Source organism: Leopardus geoffroyi, chromosome D3, assembly GCF_018350155.1.
Source record: "Leopardus geoffroyi isolate Oge1 chromosome D3, O.geoffroyi_Oge1_pat1.0, whole genome shotgun sequence".
NCBI classification, from domain to species: Eukaryota; Metazoa; Chordata; class Mammalia; order Carnivora; family Felidae; genus Leopardus; species Leopardus geoffroyi.
In genome coordinates, this window is record NC_059339.1 from 50,910,136 (window position 1) to 50,936,895 (window position 26,760).

The 26,760-nt window shown below is 34.7% G+C and overlaps 1 long non-coding RNA gene across 2 annotated transcripts in view; it reads right to left on the reverse strand.

Annotated features, from left to right (window-relative positions):
• LOC123588057 overlaps nucleotides 1-26,760 on the reverse strand; it is an 87,674-nt gene that overhangs the window by 30,900 nt on the left and 30,014 nt on the right. For both annotated transcript variants that reach the window (XR_006707670.1, XR_006707671.1), the window contains exons 4-5: nucleotides 4,172-4,222; nucleotides 3,478-3,514 (exon numbers count right to left, since the gene is read on the reverse strand). This is a non-coding gene — a long non-coding RNA (uncharacterized LOC123588057). The remainder of the gene's footprint in view (nucleotides 1-3,477; nucleotides 3,515-4,171; nucleotides 4,223-26,760) is intronic.

Below are 26,760 nucleotides of genomic sequence, written 5' to 3' on the forward strand. Positions count from 1 at the left end.
GTGATAGCACATCTATCCAGAACTCCCTTTATCTGCATATCTTTCCATCTCTTTCAGCTTATCAAGTTGAATAGAGGATGGGAAACCCTTCTGGAGCCAGAGAATCTTTGAAAGAACTTATCTAGTAAGTGGGGGGCGGCAGGGAAGACTAATAAGAAAGCATTTTGTAATAATTGAATTGACAGCATTTACTTCTTCCTGGTAGCTAAAATGGTGTTGTACAATCGATAGTAACTTATATCTGATCAAATAATCCAGTGATTTGCTGCAGCCAGCTCCTCCCCTTGGCTCATGAAGTAGAGTGTGTCCATCTTTTCCCAACTCCATTCCCAGTGACGCCAAATTGGTGGCTTGAAGACAGTTGTGATAGAAGAAATTTTAACACTATGCAAATCAGTAAAAATTAAAAATCGACACCTCCTCACCAAGAGCAAGTTGTTAGATATTTTCCAGATGACCACTAATTTTATTTCTGAGTTAAAATTTTCACTCTGGAAAAGCATTGTCTGTATGTGATTGATTCCATAAAATATAAATGTGCAAAATATAAACATATTTTAGAAGTTTGCAAACCTCAACACATGTTGGCATGAACCAGCCACTGGTGAAGTTAAATCAGATTACCACAGATTTTTCTTTTTTAATCTTATTTAGGTTGATGACAACATCAGTAAAACTCTAATTACTTAGTTTATTTCTTACTTTGTTGAATATTAAGTTTAAATGTTTTTGAAGAATTTTTTTCAATAACAAAATACAGTTGTGTTAAAAAAGGATCTTAATGACTTCTTTGGACCTTTCAAATTTATAGCAACTGGACATTCTTAGACTTTTAAAAAAACTGTGTTTCAGATTTAGCTAGTAGTTAAAAGGTTTTTATTTAAGAAACTTTATAAAGTTGAGAAACTTTTTTCAAAAAGCAGCAATTTTTTTAGCTAATATTTTTCTCTTTGACTATTATTAAACCATGACCTTAGAAAGACCAGTTTCTTTTTCTTTTGAGATCTACCAATGAAGAGGCAATCCTCTGTTTATGGTACAAAAGAAACAATGTCCTCTGGAGAACAGCAGGTGAGAGACTGTCATTTTCTGAGAGTCCAGTACAAATGAGTTGTTAAGATGGAAGTCCTTATTATGGTATTTATACCTTCAATGAAAATAGCAAGTAGAAATTATTTCATAAAAAAAATTACACCTAAGTCACTCCTTGTCTACACATTGCTTTAAAATTTTTGTCTAGGTCAAGTGGATATCCTTAGAAAAGTTATCAATTTCCTTTTCACATCTTCAAGGTTTTTATTGTTCATCTACTTAATACCTCTTTGATTTTATCTAATATATCTCCAGGGCTTAGGACAATGTCTTATACATAGTAGAAGTTTAAAAAAAAAATATTTGAATGCATGAATATATGTGTGTATCTATTTATAGATCATCTATCTTAATAAATTTATGACAGCATTCAGATATAGTATATGACAAAAAGAGAGTATCTAGAAATTAGGGACATTTAATCAGGACTAAACAAATCTCTTTTCCTATACAAATTCAAATTTAACTTTGCTTTCTTTCACTGAAGTTCTTTTCCAACCCCATTTCTTGCATCCTTTCCTTTTGCCTGTTGCTGTTTTACTCACTGGCTTCTTATATTACTTCTTTATTCATACCACTTCTTTTCATAGGAATTGCTGAATAATACAGGCACGTGAAATATTGACCCAGTTTATTACCTTCATTCATATTGAAATGTATTACTGAGTTACAGGTCACAGAAATGATTGGTGAATAGAAGCTGTTGTATGGTTACATTTCTATGCATCAAAAGATAAATATAGCACATAGTACCAGAAAGCAGGGAAATATAATCAAGGATTTCATACATGGCCATTACTATTCAAGTGGAAAACCATTTCTGAAATGTAAAATGTTAGTCTGACTCTATCACTGATAAATAAATAATAAATGAATACTTCCTTCCTCAAAATGGTTTATAAATCAATATTTTGAGTATCAAATATCAATATAAAGTATTCCATAATTTACACATGGGTATTTATCGAAATAATTAATAAATATTAACCTTGTTTTTTTAAGGGTGTATATATTTTAACCTATTGAACTAAATGATACTTGCAGAAAGACTTCATTCTCTTTTAGTTAACGTAAGTTTATTCATTTTTTATATTTTAAACAAAGATCAATTATTATTCATGTGATATAAGGAGAATTTTCTTCAAATGAGTAAGAAAAAACACTTAACTATGTTTGATGTACAATATAATTAAGAATATCAACACAAATAAAATCAAATAATTTGTTTAGAAAGAAAAATATTGAATGTTTTAAAAAAACAGATGTGTTTACATATATAACATATACCACTGACAATATATTTGGTTTGTAAGTATTCTGATCTCTGCAGAAGGTAGTTACTATATAAAGAGTTGTATTCATTTGAAAGGCAAGTAGAGCTGGTATTTAAATGCAATTAATCATATGTTGGCGAAAGTATCAAATTCAAACCTCAAAGTCCATACAGCTTTCCACTGTAGGATTATGGAAAGAATGGGCATAGTGAACAGGGGGGAAATATCCCCTGTCTGTCTTGCTCTTTTGTCTAGAGACTCTGAACTCAAAGTTCCTTGCCTCATCAGGAAATTCCACACCTGAGCAGGTACCGTAAGATGGTTTTTAATGCAAGAATTGAACCCATTTACTTCCTTCCTTGATTCTATTTAAATTAGATTGACCCAAGAGAGAAAGATGTAATTTGGTTAGGTTGTAATTATTTTTTTTAATATTAATTCGAAAATTATGTGGCAATTACCTGTGGAAAATATGAAGTGTTTACATCTGTTAGTACTTTGGAGACTAAGCCTGAAGTTATTCTCCAGGGAAGAGTCGCCAAGAAGCTTTGGAGGATTTTTTTTTCCCTTTAAATTTCTAACCCTTCACAGTCTTGCAAGACAGATTTCTGAAATAAATTTTAAGGCTCTGAAATGATTAGCAGAAATGCAAAGAAATGGTCATAATTCAGCAGTTGATCTGCTATGATCAAGGACATGGTGTCCATTTTGAACATTTCTTTTAGGGGGTGGGGTGTGGTAGTGCTGTTACTCATTCTTGATTAAAAAATACAAGAAAAAATAGAAAAGTTAGCATAACTCAGTGAGGTTTGTTTACTCAAAAGTGCAATACAACACACCGGTTTATTTGCAAAGTCATTCTCACATAATTAGATGATATTGCTTATATTCAAAATTCATAAACTCCTAGGGAGCTTTACAATTTTTAAAACGTTGCTAACCTGAATATAAATTTTTCCCCCTTCACAGTCAGTTCTTCCCAAGGAATTTGAGGGAGAAGGTCACATTTGCCCAAAAAGGCTGATTTTACTTTAGTGGATGTAAAAACCTATCTCAAAAAGCTCTTGAGATGTAATTTAGAAGTTTTTAAGAAGTAGCAGAAAACACTTACCAATAATGTTGAAGGACCCATCTTTTCTTTTAACCACCTGAAATCAGGAGTCCTATTATCAAAAGGAATAGACACTAGGGTGATCATGTTCAGGGCGTGGGCAAAAACAAAATAATTTTTTTAATCTGTCCCAAAATATAAATTCTAAAGATAAAAGTAATCAGAGAGGCGTAACTGTTTCCAATATTCTGAACTGACTATAAAATTAGTACAAAGAAATCTTTCTTAAGATTTATGTGTTGTTCACAGCCAAAAGAGGGAGGTAAGGAGTTTTGCATTGAATGTGACCTAGAGAAAGCAATCTTTCCTTTCCTCAGTAGCCTCCATGTGATCCTATCACTAAACACTGGTTTCAGGATTCTGAAGTTAATTGCTTCCATTTATTTATTTCAGAAATACCTAGATTCTATAAAGCTTAAATAGTTATCAAATATGAAGATACTGAGTCAAATCAAGTCCAATTAATAGTTTTAGAATACAACGCATATAACAACCAAAAAGATTCCTATTTTCTGAGCTAATGATTACTAATCTAGGTCAACCTGGGATAGAGAAAAAAATAAATACACCACCAAAGATCAGTTAATGTAATAAACATCAAACAAAATATTATAAGATAAGCAAAAGAAATAAAGAACATGCACTTGAGATCGGGAAAATCATATTTCAAATTCCAACCATTTCCCCCACTCACCATGTAGATTTTGAAATGCTTCATGTTCTTTCAAATGCTCATTTTCTTCATCTATAAAATAGGATAATAAAATAATGACAAACATTCAGTATGTTGAACCTTATAGCAATGGCTTTGCTTATAATTTCTTCATTTCAAAAGGATTAAAGAACCATAGTTATAATCTTACAAAGATTTTATCATCTATTTAATTCTATAAGCTAGCAAATAACTCACATTCTTATTTGAGGGGTACAGTTAACAGTTATTTTTATACATTTTGGATAAATCTTCCCTTAGAATTGCAGAATATATCCATATATATAGGTATGCACAGAAACATGCACACATACACATATGCATGCTTGTATTATAAATATAATTGTTCTTACAGGAGTTCATTAAGTGACATCATAGTTGCATAATTTTATAATGTTTGCTACATTCAGAAGTTATTCCTCATGAGAAGAAGATGTATTTAGACTCAAACCCATAACATATTTGCTTCTGGATCATATCTCAAAATGACTCCTATAAACATACTCACTTTTTGGTTTTGGAGTTTTGGTTTTGGGGTTTTTTGTTTGGGTGGTTGGTTGTTTTTTGCCATATTTTCTTTGACACTTTGTTGTTTTTGTGGGGAAATGACAGCATTTTTCATCATTATGTTCATATCACAGTCTGACAGATCTCATTTCTACATCTACATTTTAATACACTGATTTTTAAAATGGACCTATACCTTTCCAATAGACACTACTGTTTTTTTCTGTTTGATTTTTCTAGTTTTGCTGCTTACTTTTGCTACAAATTTATTGAGTCTGGCTCACAGAAGTATTTTACCTGGTAAGGAAATTGGCACGTGTCTCTGTGTTCCTGTTTGCAAATATAAAGGTACAAATAAACACATATATGTGTAAGCCATGGTTAGTTGGGGCATGCATTGTCCAGGTCAACACGGGCCCTGCCTCTCTCTGTTACCTTATTGTGACATGCTTCACACTCTGTCTTCCAGAAGATAAGTTTCAGCTGCGTCTTTAGAGGCCTCCAGATTAACAGAACCATTTCTTAAATCACTGCTGTTGCCACATTGGGACACAGTGGTTTTCGTGTTCTCCAACAATTTTTCTGCTTGCTTTTGCTGCTGAACTTATTGCTTAAACATGTGGCAGTTTTTATTTATGTATGTATTTATTTATTTAGTGTGTGTGTTTTCTTATTAATTTTTTTCTATATGCTAGTGATATGCATTTTTACTTCTCTTCTTGGGGGTTCACAATCCTATTGTTCACACTTTTTTTTTTAATATAATTTATTGTCAAGTTAGCTAACATACAGCGTATACAATGTGCTCTTGGTTTTAGGGGTAGATTCCGTGATTCACCACTTACATACAACATCCAGTGCTCATCCCAACAAGAGCCCTCCTCAATGCCCATCACCTATTTTCCTTTCTCCCCCACCCTCCCCATCAACTCTCAGTTTGTTCTCTGTATTTGAGTCTCTTATGGTTTGCCTCTCTCTATGTTTGAAACTATTTTTTCCCCTTCCATTCCCCCATGGTCTTCTGTTAAGTTTCTCAAGTTCCACATATGAGTGAAAACATATATCTGTCTTTCTCTGACTAACTTATTTCACTTAGCATAATACCCTTCATTTCCATTCACATTGTTGCAAATGGCAGAATTTCATTCTTTCTCATCGCCAAGTAGTAGTCCATTGTATATATAAACCAAATCTTCTTTATCCATTCATCAGTTGATGGACATTTGAGCTCTTTTCATAACTTGGCTATTGTTGAAGGCGCTGCTGTAAACATTGGCAGTTATTTATTTTTAAAACAATGCAGATTAACTGCATGGACTAATAGAGATCTTGGACTATGCAACATATAACTAAGTCTACGTAAAATAGTCAAGAGGCTTTTATTCTTATGACGTTGCATTTGTGAACAAAATAGTTCACCTTTGCCTTTAAAGTACTTTTAAAGGAGAAGTTACGGTATTTCGAAATTTTTACGTGTATCTAACATAAAAATGAAGAACTAAACTTCACAAATTTTGGACCAACCATTTTACATGTGTTTGCCCTTTGTGAAAATGTGCCATTATTGTCGCCTTGCAAGAGCACAATCAACTCTAGTATTATAAAAATGACAAGCAGATAGCATTGGTTATTTCTATGCTTTGTGTGGACTTGTGCTTAGTCTCTTTCCAAGAACTCTTCTAAGGGTCAATAGATTTTTTAAATTGTTATTTATAAATCTTGGCTTTTTCTTAAATAGTAGTTATAGCACAATATATATCCTTTGAGTTTTAATGTGTAAGGAAAGAAAAGACTATATGCAAATATAAAAATATACGCATATGTGTATATATACAATATATGTATTTATATGTACATATGTGTATGAATATGTATATAGACATATACATGTATATATATATATATGTATCTTTTGCATTGGATTGGAAATAAGTATTGTTTCTAATGACTTGTTATAGAAGCATGGCAATTTGAAAAGTCTAGGAGGGTGGGTTGGAGGGGTTGGTGTTAGATCTGTCAAGAGATTGAAGGAATTGAAACTGATGCTGACAGTGGAATTTCAAACAAGTGAACACATGAATGGACTCTAATTTTTATAAAGTTTGGTCAATATAGAAGAAAATATTAGCTATGTCAGCCTGATGGAAAAGCAGGGATTTCACACAGCATCAGAAATCTAGGTCATTGCTATCATTTATTGCCTTCCAAGTAAACAGAAATGCGTGCAAGGAAAAAAAGACTAAAGCTTAGGTTTCAAGGTAAAATATGAGTCTCTAGAGAAGGTGTTTGGCTAGCAGGTAGGGTTTTAGTCCTCGTCAGAGGGTGGGATGGAAAATGGTAAGCACGTTGGCAGTTACTGAGGGCTCTATACTACATACTGTGCTCGATGCAGGTGATTGAGATTGAATTTGCAACAGGGGTTGAGAGAAAGTCTCAGCAAATGGAAGCCATGAGCTCCTCAGAAATGGAGAGCTGAGAGGAGCCTTGTGCCCGAAAAACCACACACAGGATGGAGATGGAGGGGGCAGAATGCTAAGCCCTCTAAGTGAGATACTCATGTCCTGGGGCTGCTTCCTGCTTTAGTCAGTAAGAGTTCAGAAACTGAGTCCAAACTGGCCTACAAGTAGGGATTTTTTTTAATGTTTATTTATTCATTTTTGAGAGAGAGAGCACGCATTCATGGGCACACATGCAAGCAGGGGAGGGGCAGAGAGAGGAAGAGAGAATCCCAAGTAGGCTCTCCACTGTCAGCACAGAGCCTGACTGGGGGCTCGAGCCCACAAACCAGGAGATCATGACCTGAGCCGAAATCAAAAGTTGGAAGCTGAACTAACTGAGCCATCCAGGTGCCCCAACAAGTAGGATATTAAGTGGAGCCTAATCATTGAGGAGCTGGAAAAAGCAACCTAATAAATATGTTTGATATTTAGTATCTAAAACAATGAGGTTTAAATTAGGAATGCTTTAGATTAATAAGTGCACATTTAAAAAAATCATGAGTATCAGTCTTTGATGTAATTTCAGTCATAACTCCTACCCTATGGAATAGATGTATGCCTAAGGTATATATGTAAATAATTAATGTTTTAATAAATTGATTTGTATTTTAAGTGAGCAAAGAAACTCACTGTTTAAAAAATATCAAGTGAGGGGTGGCTCAGTTGGTTAAGCAACCACCTCTTAATTTTGGTTCAGGTCACAATATCAGGGTTCATGAGTTTGAGGCCCACCCTGTCAGCACATAGTCTGGGATTCTCTGCCTCTTTGACCCTTCTCTGCCTATACATGTGCACATGCATGCTTGTGCATGTTCTCTCTCAAAAATAAATAAACATCAAAAAAATAAAATATATCAAATGAGGTCATTAGAAATTTGAACTTTGTTCTTCAATGTATGACTTTATCTTTTTATAGCGGTTTGCAATTTACAATAAACATTTTCACTTCTGTTGTCAGCCTTGAATCCCATACCTCCATAGGTTACACAAGTGAGTGAATTAGGTGCAATTTTGGAAGGATCAGGGAGTGGGAAATATGCCCATTGTCACAAGCTTCTAAAAGTTAGCTCTGGACCTTGGGCTATCATCCTCCCCTCCGCTCCCCTTTCATAAATAACACACTACCTCTATGCTTTGTAAAACTGTGTTTTTACTTCCCATGTTACAGTCAGTGGTTGGGATCTTATTAGTGACAGAGGCCACCTCATTTGGTAACAGCAATGGTTTTGTCCACCCTCTGGTAGGTGGCACAGCTGCTTGGAGTTTGAGGTTTGACTCTTCCGTCTGTAACCTTTGTTACTCATGTTCTCACTCAATACTCTGACACTGATTCTGGGCTCTGGAGAACCCTCCCTTAAACTGTGTGTCAATTTTCCATGGAGCTTTAATCGTACATACTAGGGCACCCTGTAAAATTGCCCATGAATGGGTAGGGTTGGTGGACTTTTCCTCTCTGCCCATTCTAATTCTCTTGCTACCACATAGATTCCTTACATGCCATTATTTCTATCTCCCTACCATTCTGAAATCATACACTTCCAAGCCTCAGTTCTTACACTGTCTCAACAGTGGAGGATGGACTGTGCTACATCTGGTTTTAGATGGGCCCGTAATCCTCCTTTTGCTAAGCTGCCCTGCTTAACTCAATGATTTCCACGTTCAATAAGCATGCCTCAAGGATAGGCTCTATGGCTTAAGGGTTTTTTTTTTTATATATATACTATACAAAGTCACCAGCAAAATGGACCACCCTTAATCTTTTCCTTCAATATTAACCTTTAAGGTAAATAAGACAATTATTATTTTCTTGCTTTAATTTATTCACTAAATTTGTTACTGGACAACTTAAAAAAGTTTTATTATTGCTCTTTGAAATGTTACAGGACTACTTTATAAAATAGGTTAAATGCAAACTGTGAGCTGATTTGCAGAAACAAGCTGCCACATACAAGAATGATTCCTTTGGGGAAATTCCTAACAGATTCCAAATAATTCAGTTCTAAATTCAAAAAGAAAATCAACCTATTTGCAGCTTCAAGATTCCTTGTATTTGGTTGTTTTGAAATGAAGCACGCCTGCTTGACTCAAATTACTAGAACCATACTTATCATTTCTTTGGACTCTTGCAGCTGAGTTTACAAATACTACCTGTTCAGTGGAAGTCACTTATAACACTGAGGTGGGTAAAGTGAAATACTGTCACCTTAGAAGGTTTTGTTGCTCCATCATGCTTTCGTTGAATTCGCGTATTGTGTTTCAGAAAACGAGGCCTGACCTATGGAATCCCAGAATTCCCATAATAACCAAGAATCATAATCTACCTTGAAGTAGAATGTATTTGAAAAGAAAATATGCCATTCAATTGAAATATTTTTACATTGAAATGGGGAAGATAGAGGAAAGAAATTAATGGGATTAAATTCAAACTACAGGCTATTTGAGAAAGCTATGTACATGACCAGCAATTTTAGAGAAAGGCTATTATGGAAAAGGAGACTAGTGGTTTTGGAGAAAATAATAGAAGAACATTAACAAGTCTGAATATTTGTTTAAAAATCCAGATGATAGAAGCAAATGGAGAAATTTGGGTGACAATGAAAGCGACATAAGTGTAGGAATAAGGTACAAAGTAGTAGACTAACAGAAAAGAACATGCACGATACTTCCTTAAGAGACAAGGTTTGACAGCGATTGAGGAAATCCATGCAGGAGCTTCATTTTTTTCTTTTTTGAAAGCAGACAATCTGACAAATTTTTGTCTTGTCAATTTTATCTCTTACAAGCAATGAGAAAATATATATGGACTGTCAGTGTTTAGATTGGAGAAGATTCAGAGGTATCATGATGCCTGTCTTTAAATAGAGGAAGATGTATTATGTGAAAAAGGGAGTACTTAGCCTAACACACACAAGTCCAGAGGCTATAAATAGAACCAATGTACAGAAATTCACAGGGAGTTAAATTTAACTTAATAAATGCATTTGCTGTTCTTTTTCTTTTTAATTTTTTTTAATGTTTACTTATTTTTGACAGAGAGAGAGACAGAGCATGAACAGGGGAGGGGAAGAGAGAGAGGGAGACACAGAATCCGGAGCAGAGTCCAGGCTCTGAGCTGTCAGAACAGAGCCCCACGCAGGGCTTGAATTCACAGACTACAAGATCATGACCTGAGCTGAAGTGGGACGCCCAACTGACTGAGCCACCCAGGCGCCCCGCAATTGCTGTTCTTGATTTATTTATTATTAATGAGTGGGAATATGTAACAATGGAATAGGCATTCCAATGAGGAAGCAGGATGGTAGTCATGGATTTATTTGTGACTTGAAAGTCGAAATAGGTGAAGTCTCTGTGACTAAAGGACACTAATCTTTATTAAAAGGGAAGAAATTTCTGCTACTACTAATAATTATAACTAAAATTGATTGAATTCTCACTATAAATCACGCACTATTTTAAACTATTATTAACTTATTAGAGAAGAGCAATGGTCACCAAATATGTTGACAATAATCAAGAGAAAACTGGTACAGGATGCTACTTGAGAATGTCATGTTGAGAACTCTTGATGAGGAAAAAAAAAGATAGCTGTCAATATTGGCTGCTTGAGCTACAAAAAGGGATGTGGAGTGGATACCTGTAATTTTAAGAAGATATTAGTAACTTCAAGAAGGCACTTTTGATATTAATATTGAAAAGAGTCTAAACAAACCGAAAAGTCGGTAAGGACTCTGGATATAGTAATTATAATTCAGGATTTCAGATCAACAGTCAAAGATAGTAGAGAGTTGCAGGAAGATAATTAGGACATTGGAATTTTAAAAAAAGCTTTTGGGGTTTAACAAACCCAGGTAGAATAAATGAACTCAATTGGCTTCTATCACACTCTATACATGTTTCCTTCTAACAAATACTACTATTTACATGTCTAAAATTAAAGTATGAGATATGACTATCTTGAGATCATGTTTGACTAGATACTATGCCATTATTTACTTGCATGATCATTGAAAATGCATCTTCCATATATTTTTAATCTAAATAAGCATTCTGTTTCCATGGCAGCATTAAAATCATATTTATATGGCAGATGATTTAGGTATTGTAAATGATGTTCTGCCTACAGCACTTTGGTTTACTTATAAGAAATAGAAACTTATTCTATGTCAAATTGAAAACCGAGATGGGAATGTTGTAAACAATCAATGGGCATTATCAATGATATTCATGGGAAAGTAATCCAGTACAAGGGAATATCATAGGAGCTGAAATAAGAAATCAAGTAGGTGGAAGCAAATTCTTTTTCTTTACCAAAAAAGCTAATTTTTATTTGCTTTCATATAATTAACTAATTTGATTCTGCTTTATGGACATTTCAAACATAGAAATAACAACGGGAAATAACAGAAGTGCTTCTTGCTGTTATCTAAAGAATCATCTTAATGGAAGTAGCTTGCTTATACATTTTTAAAGATATAAATTATAACATAATCACCACTTACATGATTAGTAGTTGCACATTCAAATATGCATTTTTTAACCAGGTAAATAGAATCTCTACTTTTCATAATTTGTACTTCTCATGTCTTTTCTTTAGAGATCACATATACTTAAGTTCTTCTTGAGGATCAAAAATTTTAATTTGAAATACTTTTTTTTTTCTTTCATTCGAATAGGTTGCACACAAACTGCACCCAATATCTTGTAAATATTTAAACATAAAATTATGCCTTAACAGTATTTGTAATTAGTAGGTATATGAAATGTTAATTTCCAAAGGAGGATGTCAGAATTTGTGAGTAGCATACATTGCTGTTTTTCTGCATATTCTCAACTCTTATTATAGTGGTAGGACCCACCTACATAGAGGTAAGAATTTGAAATGCAAGAGATTAAATGATCTAACTTTGAACGAAAATAAATCATTATGAGGTTTTGACAAATGTTTTTTGGAAAATGTATTCAAGCCACTGTAACTTACACTGAGCAGTTATGCTCATTAGAGGTATGTCACCCCATTTAAGAAAAGAAATAATTAGAAGCTATAAGTAAAAGAATAGTTTTCAATAATCTATTGTTTAAAGTTGTAACTAGAGCAATTAAAAAGGTTTTCTATTGTTTAAAGTTGTAACTAGAGCAATTATATAAGTTTTATATACCTTTTCTCCTCTGGCAGAAATATGATTGTTCATAATTCATTGTTTGTTTTTTTGGCTTCTGTGTTACTTTGAAGAAATGTTTTAATACTTTATCCTTTAATCTTATAAAGCTATCTACATAAAACACAGTAAACAAAATATTTCATGGTGAAATGTTGAAAGTATTTCCTTTAAAATTAGAAAAAAGAAATAGGTTACCATTATCACAACATTTTCAATTTTTGGTGTTCAGTGCAGAGAGATGAAGAAAAAAACTGTATGTGGACTGGGAAAAACAAACAAACAAACAAACAGCACACAACCAAAAACCTGTCTATGTTGGCAGATCATGTCAATGTGAATTAAAAACAATGTCATAGAATACACAGATAAATTATCAGAATCAGAGTGTTGAATACAGATTTAATAACTAGAAATCGAAATCATTACATACAAATTTACCTGAAGTTAAAAAATAGTAAGAAAATTTAAATCCCATTTCAAATGAAAAAAAAATACAAGCTATCTAGGAATTTATTGTACAAAAGCCAGACAAAAATTTATTGTATAAAAGTTGTATACTTCTTTTGAAAATAAAAAACCAATCTAATTGAGAAAAAATTTAAATGTAATAAATGAGGAATATACCAGATTCATAGCTTAAAATACTCAATAATCCCAAAATATAAATTCTCTCAAAATTGATCTATAGATGCAATGCAGTTCTAATCAAAATCCAATGTGTGTGCATTTAACTTGATAATTTTATTTACTTTTTAAATTTCTAAATGTTTATTTAATTTTGAGAGAGAGACAGAGACAGAGAGAGACAGAGAGAGAGAGACAAAGCATGTGTACAAGCAGGGGAGGAGCTGAGAGACAGAGAATTCAAACAGGCTCCATGCTGTCAGTGCAGAACCCGATGTAGGGCTCAATTTCACAAACTATGTGATCATGACTTGAGCCAAAGTCAAGAGTTGGACATTTAACCAACTGAGTTACCCAGGCACTCCTAAATTGATAATTTTAATGCAAAGTTTATATGAAATGGAAAGAAAGTAGAGTATACGGGATGATTTTAAAGAACATAATGGTGAGACTTGTCTTTCAAAGGTATCATGACTTATGATAAAATCATCATGATCAAAAGAAAAGAGTGTGGTATTTATGTAAAGATAGACAAAGCAGAAAACAGACATCAAAGATAATTGTGTGTGCATGCACGCACACACACACAACTTTATGTAAGTGGATCAAATGGGAAGAGTTACTTTTGCCATGTTCTGGAATGAGTGATTACATCAATGTAAGGGGAGGATTTAATTTCTTTTTACCATGACAAATATAAGTTCCAGGTAGACTGAAAACCTAAATATGAAAGAACAACCTATATACAACCTATAGGAGAATATTTTCACTCACAACCTTCAAAAAGAAATGGATGTATTAACTGGGCAACAAAACAAAACAAAAATTCATGAGGAAAAGAATTACTGAAATCAACTTAAAACAATTCCCCCCAAAAATAATTTCTATGTATCAAAGCATACAACAAAAACAGTGTAAAGTCATACCATATTTGCGACACATACAAAACATTTTCAGAATGTATGAACTTCAGTGAATCTGTATAAGAAAAAGGCAAAAATCTAATAGTATTGGGAAGAGTTTTGTCCAGACACTTCACAGAAGGGAAGGTCCAGTTGGGCCACAAGCAGATGAAGTGTTAATCAAAGACATGAAAATATAATTATTTTCTTACACATATTTTCTTCATTAGAAAGACTGTGAATGACACACTTTCGAAGTCCGTAGAAACTTGAAATTGTCCCATGTCTTCTAGCATTTACTTTTGTAGATAATTAGTCTTGAAGTATTTTCTCTTCAAAAACAACCTAATTTTTTTGTCTGGAAGATTGTACACTAATTTTTCTCACCCTTTAATTTGAAATGTTACAAGGCTATGACTTATTTTCCAGGTACTTAGTGAGGTGTTTCTACATATAAATTTGAGTCTCTTATACTGGGAATTTTTTAAAACATATTTTTCTTTATTTCTTCTGTTTTTTTCGTATTTACCCCATATGGACTCTTATATATAAGATTTCCCAAATTAGCTCTCCCCATCTCTTTTATTTAATTCCTAACTTCCATCTGTTCGCCTTTAATTATTCTTCTAAGTTCAGAGAATTTCCTGGGATTCTCTTTTCATGTAATAATTTTCTATTCTGGCTAATTCAATCTATTCACTTCTTTAAAAACAAAATAACAGCCTTGCAATTATGATTTGCATCTCCAAGAACTCCCTCGTTTTGTTATTGCTCCATTTTTATAAGAGCCAGTTCTAGATTTACAGATGCAACATGCTTTCTAATTTTTCCCAAAACAAAAGAATTCTTTTCTTTTTCTTATAATGACTGTTTTTATAAAGCATTATTTGCTCTCAATTCTCATTTTATCCTATTCTTTCCCATGCTGAGTGTTTTTATATTACTGATTTTTTCCCCTTTTCTTCCTTGCACTTATATGGAAAGGTCTGCATATGTTGGCACTGTGAGAGAGTTGAGGCCTTATCCAACATTGTTATTACTGATCAATTCCCTAGTTTTGGATATAAATCTAATTATTTGGATACATTGTAAAATTTCTTTTTTATGTTAAGTATTAAATTTTCTGGAGAGTGTTTGGCTTTGGGCAGAGAGAGGTAGTTTTGGAACAGAGAGTTTATTCCTGTTTTAGAAACTGTCTTCTTACGTATGCGTTGGCAGTCCAAAGACAGACAAAGCGCAGAGTCCCCCTCTCTACCTGGCCACCTGGCTTATGTGAGTTTTCTCGTTTTCCCCATTCCACCCAACAAACCGCCTCCATAAATTCATTCCCTGATCCATCCAGATTAAGGATGACTTGTGGGCTCAAGCGGGGTCACAATGTATCCTTATGCCCTGTTAAGCAGGGTCACAATGTATCCTTATGCCTTGATATCCTGTTTTTATCTCCTTCGGATATATACCCAAAAGTGGGATTGCTGAATCAATCATATGGTGGTTTTATTTTTGATTTTTTGATGAACCTCCGTACTATTTTCCATAGGGTAGTCTAAGTTACATTCACAACAACAGTGCACAGTGGTTCCCTTTTCTCCGTATCCTCTCCTATACTTGTTATCCTTTGTCTTCTTAATGATGGGCATTCTAGCAGGTATGAGGTGACATCTCATTGTGGCTTTGATTTGTGTTTCCCTGATGATTAGTGATTTTGAGCACCTTTTACGTACATGTCACCATTTGGAAGTATTCTTTTGGAAAAATTTGTATTCAGGGTCTCTGCCCATTTTTTAAAAATCAAATTATTTGTAGTTTTGCTATTGAGTTGTATGAGGTTTTTTTTTTAATATATATTTTGGATATTAAAACCCCTTATCAGATATGTGATTTGTAAATATTTTTTTCCCATTCTATACACTGACTCTTCTTTTTGTTGATTGTGACTTTTACTATGTAGAAGCTTTTTTGTATGATGTAGTGCCATTTACTAATTTTTGCTTTTGCTGCTTGTGCTTTTAGTGTCATATCCAAAAGGTTGTTGTCAAGACCAATGTCAAGGAACTTATTTCCTATGTTTTCTTCTAGAATTTCACAGTTTCAGATCTTATGTTTAAGTCTTTAATCCACTTCAAGTTAATTTTTGTAAGTGGGGTAAGGTATGGGTCCAACTTCATTCCTCTGCCTGTGATTGTCTAGTTTTCCCAACACAATTTATTGGAGAGAACTATCCTTTCCCCACTGAGGATTTTTGGTCCCTTTGTCAAATTTTAATTGACTGTATATGCAAGTGTTTGTTTCTGAGCTATTGGTTCTGTTTCATTGGTCTGTGTGTCTATTTTAATGTAAATATTATACTCTTTTCATTACTATAGCTAGCGTGATGCCTCCAGTTTTCTTATTTTTCTCAGAATTGCTTTGGCTATTATGGGTCTTTGTGATTCCACACAAATTTTAAGAATCTGTTTTCTATTACAGTGAAAAAAATGCCATTATCTTCTCAGCTTTTGTTTAGGAAATTCTTTATCTCTTTTTCATTTCTGAAGGACAACTTTGTTGGATAAAGTATTCTTGGTCAGCTATTTCTTTTCTCTTTCATCACTGAATGTATTGCTCTACCCTCCGAACTTAAAAGATTTCTGCTGAGAAATCTTCTGATAGCCTTATGGGTGTTCTTTTGTGAGTTACAGGCTTTTCTTCTCTTGATGCTCTTAAGATTCTTTCTTTGTCTTTAAATTATGACAGTTGCATTATAACATGTCTTGGAGAGAATCTTTTTAATTAATTTTACTTGATTACCTGTGAGTTTCGTGAATTTGGATATCCAAACATTTCCTTACATTTGAGCGTTTTCAGCCATTTTATCCTTAAAAAAAGAAGAAGATAGGAACAGAAAAAAAAATTTAAGACACAATGGCTGAAAACTACTCAAATATAGGGAAAGATAGATTTATTTATTTATTTGTTTATTTATTTATTTATGAGGTAAATACCTCACAAATAATTCAAAATAACTGTTTTAAGGAAATCAGTGAGCTACAAGAAAATACAGAAAAGCAATTCAATAAAATCAGGAAAATGATGTATGAACAAAATGAGAAATTTAACAGATAAAAATCATGAAAAAGAATCAAAGAGAAACTGTAGAGCCAAAGAAGATAATGAATTACATTGAAAAAACAAAAAACATAAAACAGAGCATTAATAAATCAAAAAGAAGAAAGAATCTGTGAGATAGAAGACAGGAACTTTGAAATTATTCAGTCAGAGGAAAACAAAGAAAAAAGAATGAAGAGAGTGAATAACACTAGCATAATCTAGGAAATACCATCAAGGGACCACTTTGTGGATTATTGGAGCTCCAGAAGGACTCCTATAATATCTATATGAATTATTTGTGTTAAGATAATTCTAAACTTTTTTTGATGTTTACCTTATGAATTTTCTTTTTTTAACTCTTAATTGCATTATATTTTTTCAAGTCAGGAAGTATTTTTTATTTTCCCTAAAGATATATGTGTAAATATTTTTATTTACTTCATATATGAAGGATTATTCAAATCGCTATAGAATTCTGTTGCAGAAGATAAGGTTTACTTACTTTTATTTTATTTTTTATTTTATTTTGTTTTCTAAGTTTTCAAAGTCTATTTCCTGCTTGGGGTTTGGTAGGGTTTATACTTTATTATGTAATTCAAAACCCGTGTTAGTTATTTCTCGGTGGGAAATTTTTGTATAACTGGTGTTCAATAAATATATTTAATAGTTACTCTCAAGATCCACTTTTAAGTCAGAAAAGATTTTTCTGTTGCAATTTTATAATTTGTTACATTCTGCTACCCTTGCATATTTTATCTGAATGTTTAAATATTTGTACACGTAATGTTTTTTCTTTGTGTTCTATGTAAAACATCATCTTTCCTATTTTTTTTTTTTTTGTACTTCTAGATACGTTTTACATTCTGAAAGAGTTCCTCCACCTCTTCCAAGAGCTTAAAAGGGAAATGTATTTTCCCTTTCTTATTCACTCTTTCCTTTAGGATGCCACAAAAAACATGCCAGAAACATTGGTGGTTGCCTGGAGACATGGCAGCTACAGAGATGGAAGGAATGGATTATAACAAATACAAAGAACTCTGGGGGATAATGGATAGTTTCATTAAATTGATTATGTCAATCATTTTATGAGTCTATACGTATGTACATTTTATTGGGTCAACTATACCTCAATAAAGATGTCAAGGATAAGGAAAGGGCTTGATTATTGAATAGAATATATAAGTAAGGCTTATGCTATCTCTTTATTGAAGATTTGCAATGAACATTACTATAGTCAGTGTTTGAAATATTCTGCCTCAAAAAATGTGTTTTGCTTTGTTTGAACTAACATTTTTCAAATGCATTTTGTTTTATTTTATTTTATTTTATTTTATTTTATTTTATTTTATTATTTTATTTATTTATTTGGAGAGAGAGAGAAAGAGTACACATGAGCCAGGGAAGGGCAGAGAGGGAGAGAGATAAACCCAAGCAGGGTCCCCACTGTGCAGAGCCCCACACAGGGCTTGAACTCACAAACTGAGAGAATATGACCTGAGCCAAAACCAAGAGTCAGACTCTTAACCACCCGAGCCACCAGGCAGCCCTCAAATTCATTTTATATTGGGATCAATTTTCCTTTTCACACATTGCCTCTAACTATGCTCAAGTACTACTAGAATTCCACGGATCTCAGTTTGAAATCTGGTTTGAGCTGTAAGCAATGGAACTAAGTCTGATTGTGAATTTGTTATGGAAAATATTGCCAGGATTATCAAATATAGCACTAGAGAGAATAAAGCTCTAATCTTATACTAGGGGTGGCTTCTGGAGTCCTTAATTGGATGTATACTTGGGTAATGTTAGCAAATTATCCAAGTAGGTATTAACAACAAAGTTACATCACAGGATGACAATTAAGGTCTGGAAGGTAAGCATCCAAGAAACATCCACAGGAAGTAGAAAGAAATGGTAAAGTGTAAAGAAAAAAAAAAAAAAAGAAAACATAGGCAGGTCAATAGGTCTAAGGCTCTGAGATATTTTTGTAAGGGATCAAATCCGGGCTTAGCCAGAATAAGACCAATGGGTAGAGTTAGGAAAGTGATTGTATTTGAGAGAAGACTTAAGTGAAAATTTGAGCATATTCTGAAAGAGTGCATATTTTCAAAAAGATCTGCATAGGTATTTCTAGAATTTACAATTGTGTGATGACACAATTTTCCTGATAAATGCTATTTATACTGTGGACAAGTCTTTATTTATGTATACCAATTTCTAAAATTACTAAAAATGGTACCATCAAGAATTAGAACCAACAGTCTTCTATCAAGCTTTGATGAGACATCTCTGAAGACTTTAAGTTCATTCAGTGTTAAATAAAAAGACAGGTTGCAGACAAAATTGCAAACATTATCTGACTCTTCTGACTACCTCCCTTTCGAAATGTGTTCCTGTACTCAACTGTGATTACTCCAGGATGGATAAATGATGAGCCTGACAAACAATAAAATATTAAGGTATTTTTGGTTTTACTTGGCAAAATGTGATTTTACCAAATCTGTCTTTAATATATTTTTTTAAAATTTATTTATATATTTTTAGAGAGATAAAGACAGCACGAGGGGGGAGGGGCAGAGAGAGATGGAGACAGAGAATCCCAAGCAGGTTCTGCACTGTCAGCACAGAGCCTGATGTTGGGCTGGAACTCACAATACCATGAGATTATGACCTGAGCTGAAACTGAGAGTAGAATGTTTACCCGATTGAGCCACCCAGGCACTCCTAAATCTGTCTTTACTATTAAACTGCAGAAGCAAATAAGGGAAAATTGGTATCTGGTAAAACAACTCTGGAGTTGGGTAGGTTGGGTAGAATAACATATCTTCCTATTTTAACTTCACTGATAAATCTTTGCTCTTCAATATAGGATCAGAGACACTTTCTGACTAAGACTTCCTTGTTTACAGCAAAACACCAAAATGTTGATACACTTGTCTTTTTATTTATTGTTTTTCTACTAGAGGGATCATAAACATTGTGTCTTAGCCTGGGTTTCCTAGACTCACAGGCCTAGATAAGGAATCAGTTACAAGCTATTATTATTTTTTTTTAATGTTTATTTATTTTTGAGAGACAGAGAGACAGAGTGTAAGCCGGGGACGGGCAGAGAGAGAGAGGGAGACACAGAATCTGAAGCAGGCCCCAGGCTCTGGGCTATCAGCACAGAGCCTGATGTGGGACTCGAACACACAAACTGTGAAATCATGACCTGAGCTGAAGTCAGACGCTTAACTAACTAAGCCACCCAGGCTCCCGAACAAGCTATTTGTTAAGGCAGTACTCCCAGGAGAAACCCACCTGGGATTGGGGAAAGCAAGATGCAAGATGGGAAGAAGCCAAAAGTGAGGTTGCAGGCAAAGTACTAGTCTCAGCCTGATTCTTCAGAGAAGCTCTGGAATGTAGATTAGACCTCAGAATTTGTCCCAAGTACATTAGAAGGAGCTGGGCTTTGTAACTGCATACCAGCTATCTTTGGTTAAGAGCTATCCTGGATGCACTTAAATTCCCAGGTACCTGTGTCTCCCCTCACTTGTGAGCAGAGCAGCTTTAATAGCTCAAGGACATTCCTCCAAACAAAAATTGAGGATGTAGGATGAAGGAAGCAAAGCACACAGAAGCTGAGAGAATGGGGGATCCTGCCCGAGTAGATGGTGTCTACTACACGTGTTTTTGGCGAACTATGTGAGGTCGGTCATGATGCAGTGAAGTGCCAGGGGCATTTCCTGCTAGTACTGTTTTAAAATGAATTTTAAAATGCACTCATTAGTTTTGGTGACAAGTATACACTATCCATTTATAAGTCGTACATCTTTACATTTTTCTGTGTGTTCCTGAGAAGAAAGACAAAGAGAAAAATGACAGAAAAATTGGTTTTTCCACTGCGAACAAAGAGATTCTTTCTTAAGAGCAGTGTGTTTTATAAAATGCCAAAACTTTGCAATTTATGAACATTTTCTTACTGGCTTATTATAAGCAATGGTTGGGCTGATAACTTGTTACTATTATAATTAACTTCCACTTTCCTTATAAATAGAGTAGATCAGAGGTTCCATAATTGAGAACTTTTTGCAATTGGTTGTCAGGCTTCCTATTGGGAGGATGCAATAGAAGAATTTTTTTTTTAATCCTGTACTCTTTAAAGCAGCATTTTTTAGATGCCAACCCCACTGCCTCCTACATCAAAATTGTTTGGGGAGTTTTTGAAACCTTCATGAGTCTCATCCTAGAATATTAATTCAAATTTCTGATGGTCTGATCCTCAACATGCCTTGTTCAAAAGATCCCCCAGTGATTCCTATATACACTTACAGGTGAAAACCTGTGTGGTAATTGGTAGCTATGCTATATCCAGATTTACTTTTTTTTTAGAAATAAGAGCTACTAGGAAGAGATTTGCTGAAGGTGCAGGAGTTCAGAAGTAAAGCTCTGGTCTATTGCTTGCTATCTTCTATTGCTTGCTATTTTGTAATGGCTGCCTAGATATTTTCCCTACTTTTACCACTGCTTCTGTTCCAATATAATTTCAATTTCTGCTGACAAATCACTCTTAAGCTCTAACTATAATCATGCTTTCCTTTCCCCCCCAAATCCCAATCCCCATGCTTACTAAATCCAGGCCAAATGCCTTAATGTGGTCCTCAAGGACCTTCAAATATAGCTCCCACAATGTATTTTCAGTCTTATCTTTCAGTGCATTCTTAGGAATCCAACCAAGTTCATCTGTTCACACCCACTTATATAGTTTACACATTTTAAAATCCAACTCTTTGCCTTTTATCTTACATATCAGTGTCTTATCATCCCATAGCTACCTCAAGGCCCAGAACCAATGTCATCTTTTGTAGCTAAAAGGGGCTGCTCTAGCCTGTGCTCTCTCCTAATAACCATTAAAAGAATTTCAGGTTTTGTCAGTCATGTGTACTTTAAAGGTCCTATCTTATGGCTATTTGGGCTTACCTTTATTTCCCCTGTTTATTATTGTAAGGTCCTCCTCATTGAATTGTCAACCCAATTAATTTGTCAATACAAATTTGTATCTATCAGTTTCTTGCATTTGTCTTTTTATGTAGTCATGCTCACCAGATTGATATATGAATAAAATAGTTGTTAGGTTATAGAGCCTACAAAGGATATCTAGGACTAGCTTACACAGCTGACAATTCATTTCAGTTTTATAAATAAGTTCACTAATCGTATGGCCATCTATGCCCCTCCATACATAATCCAAACAAGCCATCCCTCAAACTCTTCCATATAAACATACATTCTAAGTAAATACATCCTACTTACCAGGCACAGATTATTCAGAAGAAAAATCCACTGGCCTTATTCCTATTTCTTTTCTTTTAACCTTATTGCTACTCTGAATATTAACCATATTAAAATTGCATTGGTTACAGTTCTGTGCTAAATGCCCTATTTCTACTTCTATAAGAATCCTGAAGACTTTAACTGTTCAACATTATTATCTTGAACAGGTTCTGTTAGCTCTTCTATTGTCCAGCCTACCTCTATAGCCTGAACCTTATCCCGTGGGTCATACTATACATACAGACCCTTAGAATAAATGGGTGACCAGAAAGGAACTCAGCTGGAAGAGGCTTGAGCTTGCTGAATAGTGAGAACAACTGTGTATTTGCATTAGGTGAAGCTTATTGATCTTTTTTCAAAAGCAATATGGAGTTTTGGAAAGTATTTTAAAATTTTTTTTTTTTTTTCAACGTTTATTTATTTTTGGGACAGAGAGAGACAGAGCATGAACGGGGGAGGGGCAGAGAGAGAGGGAGACACAGAATCGGAAACAGGCTCCAGGCTCTGAGCCATCAGCCCAGAGCCCGACGCGGGGCTCGAACTCACAGACCGCGAGATCGTGACCTGGCTGAAGTCGGACGCTCAACCGACTGCACCACCCAGGCGCCCCTGGAAAGTATTTTAGTGTAAGGTTTGCAACAGGAGAGCAAGGATCTTAGAAGTTGACATTACATGCAATTAAAGACATCGTTTCTGTATCAGCTCAATGATTTATTAGCTTTGTGAACTTGAAGGAGTCAATGAACTTTCTGAATCTTAGTTTTCTCATCCAGTATTTGGGATAATGACACCTGGACTTCATGTTGTCAACACTGAACGTTTACTTAAGTGCATAGAGATTCAGGATTTAATTCTAGAATGATTCACAGATGGAAGAAAACACTAAAGTGTTTTTAAAGTGACATTTTTCTCATGTAGCATATAAACAAGTTTTTTTATCAGAACCATTTTGGGGACTCCGTTAAGAAGTTTTTTTGGACTAAACCATAAACTCCATGTTTGTCAAAAAAGTTGCAACACATATTAAAAATTATTTAATCCCAATTTTAGGAGTATGCATGCATTCTACTGCTCTGATTTTGGAAGGCAATTAGGTGGGGTGTCTATGTGGCTCAGTTGGTTGAGTGTCAGCTTGAGTCAGCTCAGGTTACTATCTCTTGAGTCAGCTCAGGTTACTATCTCACAAATCATGATCTCATGGATCATCTCAAGGGTCGTGTGTTCAAGCCCTGCCTAGAGGTCTGTGCTGACAGTGTGGAGAACTGCTTGGGATTTCTCTCTCTCCTCTCTCTGGCCCTCCCATGCTTGCACTCTTTGTCTCTCAAAAACAAAAAATAAATAAAACATAAAAAAAATTAATAGTAAATAAAAAAGGCAGATAAAAGATAAAATTTGGTACATTAATGTACATTAATCTTATATTGGCTATGTCAATTTTTATTTTATTTTTTTAATTTTTTTTAACATTTATTTATTTTTGAGACAGAGAGAGACAGAGCATGAACAGGGGAGGGTCAGAGAAAGAGGGAGACACAGAATCTGAAACAGGCTCCAGGCTCTGAGCTGTCAGCACCAGCCCGACGCGGGGCTCGAACCCACGGACCGCGAGATCATGACCTGAGCCGAAGTCAGATGCTTAACTGACTGAGCCACCCAGGCTCCCCGGCTATGTCAATTTTTAGTTGCCCTTGTGTGAGTAGCTTTAACAGAAATATAACTCAAGTGTTCTTAGCATTTTCTTTACTTTAAAAATAGCTACTGTGAGGAGTAAAAATGTGTTTTAAAAAGTTGCCAACATTAATGAAAGCTAACAGAAAGACTTCCTGTTAGTTTAAAGAAAAAAATAGTGAGATTCTTCTAAGGAAGTAAACATATAAAGTTAATATTATCAGTTTAGTTGAGTTAAATTATTAGAAATATAATAAATGAGCAAACGGTATACTTTCCACTGTGTATATGAATTCTGCTACCAATTCTGAGTGTATACTATGCTTTCCATGCCTCAGCCTCTTTTGGAAGGTCACCTACAATCTTTTAAAAAAGACTTAATGTTTATTTATTTTTGAGAGTGAGACAGAGAGACAGAGCACAAGCGGGGAAGAGACAGAGAGGGAGACACGGAATCCGAAGCAGACTCCAGGCTCTGAGCTGTCAGCACAGAGCCTGACACGAGGCTCGAACTCACAGACTGTGAGATCATAACCTGAGCTGAAGTTAGATGCTTAACCAACTGAGCCACCCAGGCACCCCAGAAAGTCACCTATATTCTCAGTGTGATTTATATGCATACCGCTTCTGGAAAGACCCAGAACTCTGAAAACACTTCCATCACAATCCACTTCATATTGCCTCCTTCAACTTTATATCTCCAACACAAGACATTATTGGCTAGAAGTAGATGCTGAATACATAATAAATACATTTATTGATGATTTCTCAATAAAATAAATGTATTTTGAAGAAAAAGTACAATGACCTTTTGACCTGTTAATTTTTCCATGTTTAGAAATATGATTTAGAAGTGCCTGGTTGGCTCAGTTAGTTAAGAAATCAACTTTGGCTCAGGTCATGCTCTCACAGTCTGTGAATTCGAACCCCACATTGGGCTCTGTGCTGTCAACTCAGAGCCTGGAGCCTGCTTCAGATTCTCTGTCTCCCTCTCTCTCTGCCCCTCCCCAATCTGTCTCTCTGTCTCTCTCTCAAAAATAAATACACATTTAAAAAATAGAAATCCGATTTAAAAAGCTACTGGAAAGCATCTAGTATGGTAAATCACAGAGCTGTGTCCTCTTGGGGTACAGAGGTGCAAAAGAAATGGTCTCTGCTTTCCAGTTTTTAATCTAATAGGACAACAGAGACATTGTGGACACATAGCTATGGTGTAAGACATTACATACTGTGTGGTGTGTGTGTCCCTCCTTCTCTCTTTCCTTCCTTCTTTCTTTCCTTCCTTCCTTCGTTCCTTCCTTCCTTCCTTCCTTCCTTCCTTCCTTCCTTCCTTCCTTTCTTGCTTATGGAGAGCATCACAATCAATGAGAGAAAATTTGAAGAAAGAAAAATCACTCTACTCATTGAGATAATCAAAGGGTGTCATTTAAGCATAAAGATTGCTCCAATAGAGGTAGGAGTGGAAAGAAGTAAGGGTTGGCATGAACAAAGCATTGTAGACAAAATAGGGGACACATGCTTCTGAAACAGTGAACAACACAGTTTGACTGGAACTGATGTGTCAGAAAGATAACTGCTGTTAGGAGAACTGAGGAAAGAGCAATCCCATTTTTGAGAGCCTTAAGATTATAAAGTTAAATCTCCCTTCTGAATGCCTTACCCATGGATCCAACTAACTTCTAGAAATCTTTATGGGATGTTTCACTTCAAATTCATCATGCTCAAAAGACAAAGGAAGCTGATGACAATTTTTGAGGAGGTAATTACCTGGTGACCGATTCAATAGGAGAGAAAGGAAGAATGTGGTAACTTTATTGTTAGAAAGTAATATTTGAAATTGAGAAGTCCCATGTGGGGTCTAAAATAAGGGAATATGAGGACAGCATGAGAAAGATTAGTATCCTCAGGAGACATCCAAGCACAGCAACAGAGCATGATGGATGAGCTCAGAAAGAGTTTGAAAAAGGTTTAATTGAAGGCAGTAGGGATGAGAGGTTTGTGGCCAGAGATCCAACTGGTTAATAGAGATATAAAGAAGGGTGTTTTTCAGATGGGAGAGAAAGGTGCCTGGATGACGTAGTGAAGTGTTGTGTGGTGGGGGTGAGAAGATGAAAGCACAGGTTCAGTGAGGGGATGCAAAATGTAAACTTCCAAGTATAGTGAAGCACAGCATAGATCATTACTTAGTGTGTCATTTTGATTAGGAAAAATATAATTGCTTTAATGATTACTGATAGAAAGGGAAAACAGAGTATAATCACTATGTTGCATTATTTAAAACTTTTTTGTAGCACAAAAGTGACTTTAAAATTATACTTATGGAGAACTAAATAAACATTCCTCCAAAAGGATATCAAAATGTCCAATAGACACATTAAAAGATACTCGACATTACAAATCATCAAGGAAATGCAAATCAAAACCACAATGAGATATCATGTCACACCTGTTAGAATGGTTATCATCAAGAAGACAAGAGACCTGTTGGTGTCGGTGAGGATGTTGTGAAAAGGAACAGTTACGCATTGTTGGTGGGAATGTAAATTGGTCCAACCACTATTGAAAACAACAGGGAGTTTCCTCAAAAAATTAAAAATAGATTTAGAATACAATCCAGCAATTCCACTTCTGGGTGTACCCAAAGAAAATGAATATGGGATTTTATGAGATATATGCACTCTCGTGTTTATTGCAGCGTTATTCACAAGTGAAAATGTGGAAACACCCCAAATGCCCATCAACGGATGAATGGATAAAAAACATGTGGTACATTTACACAATGTATTCCATTCCATTCAGCCATAAGAAGGAAA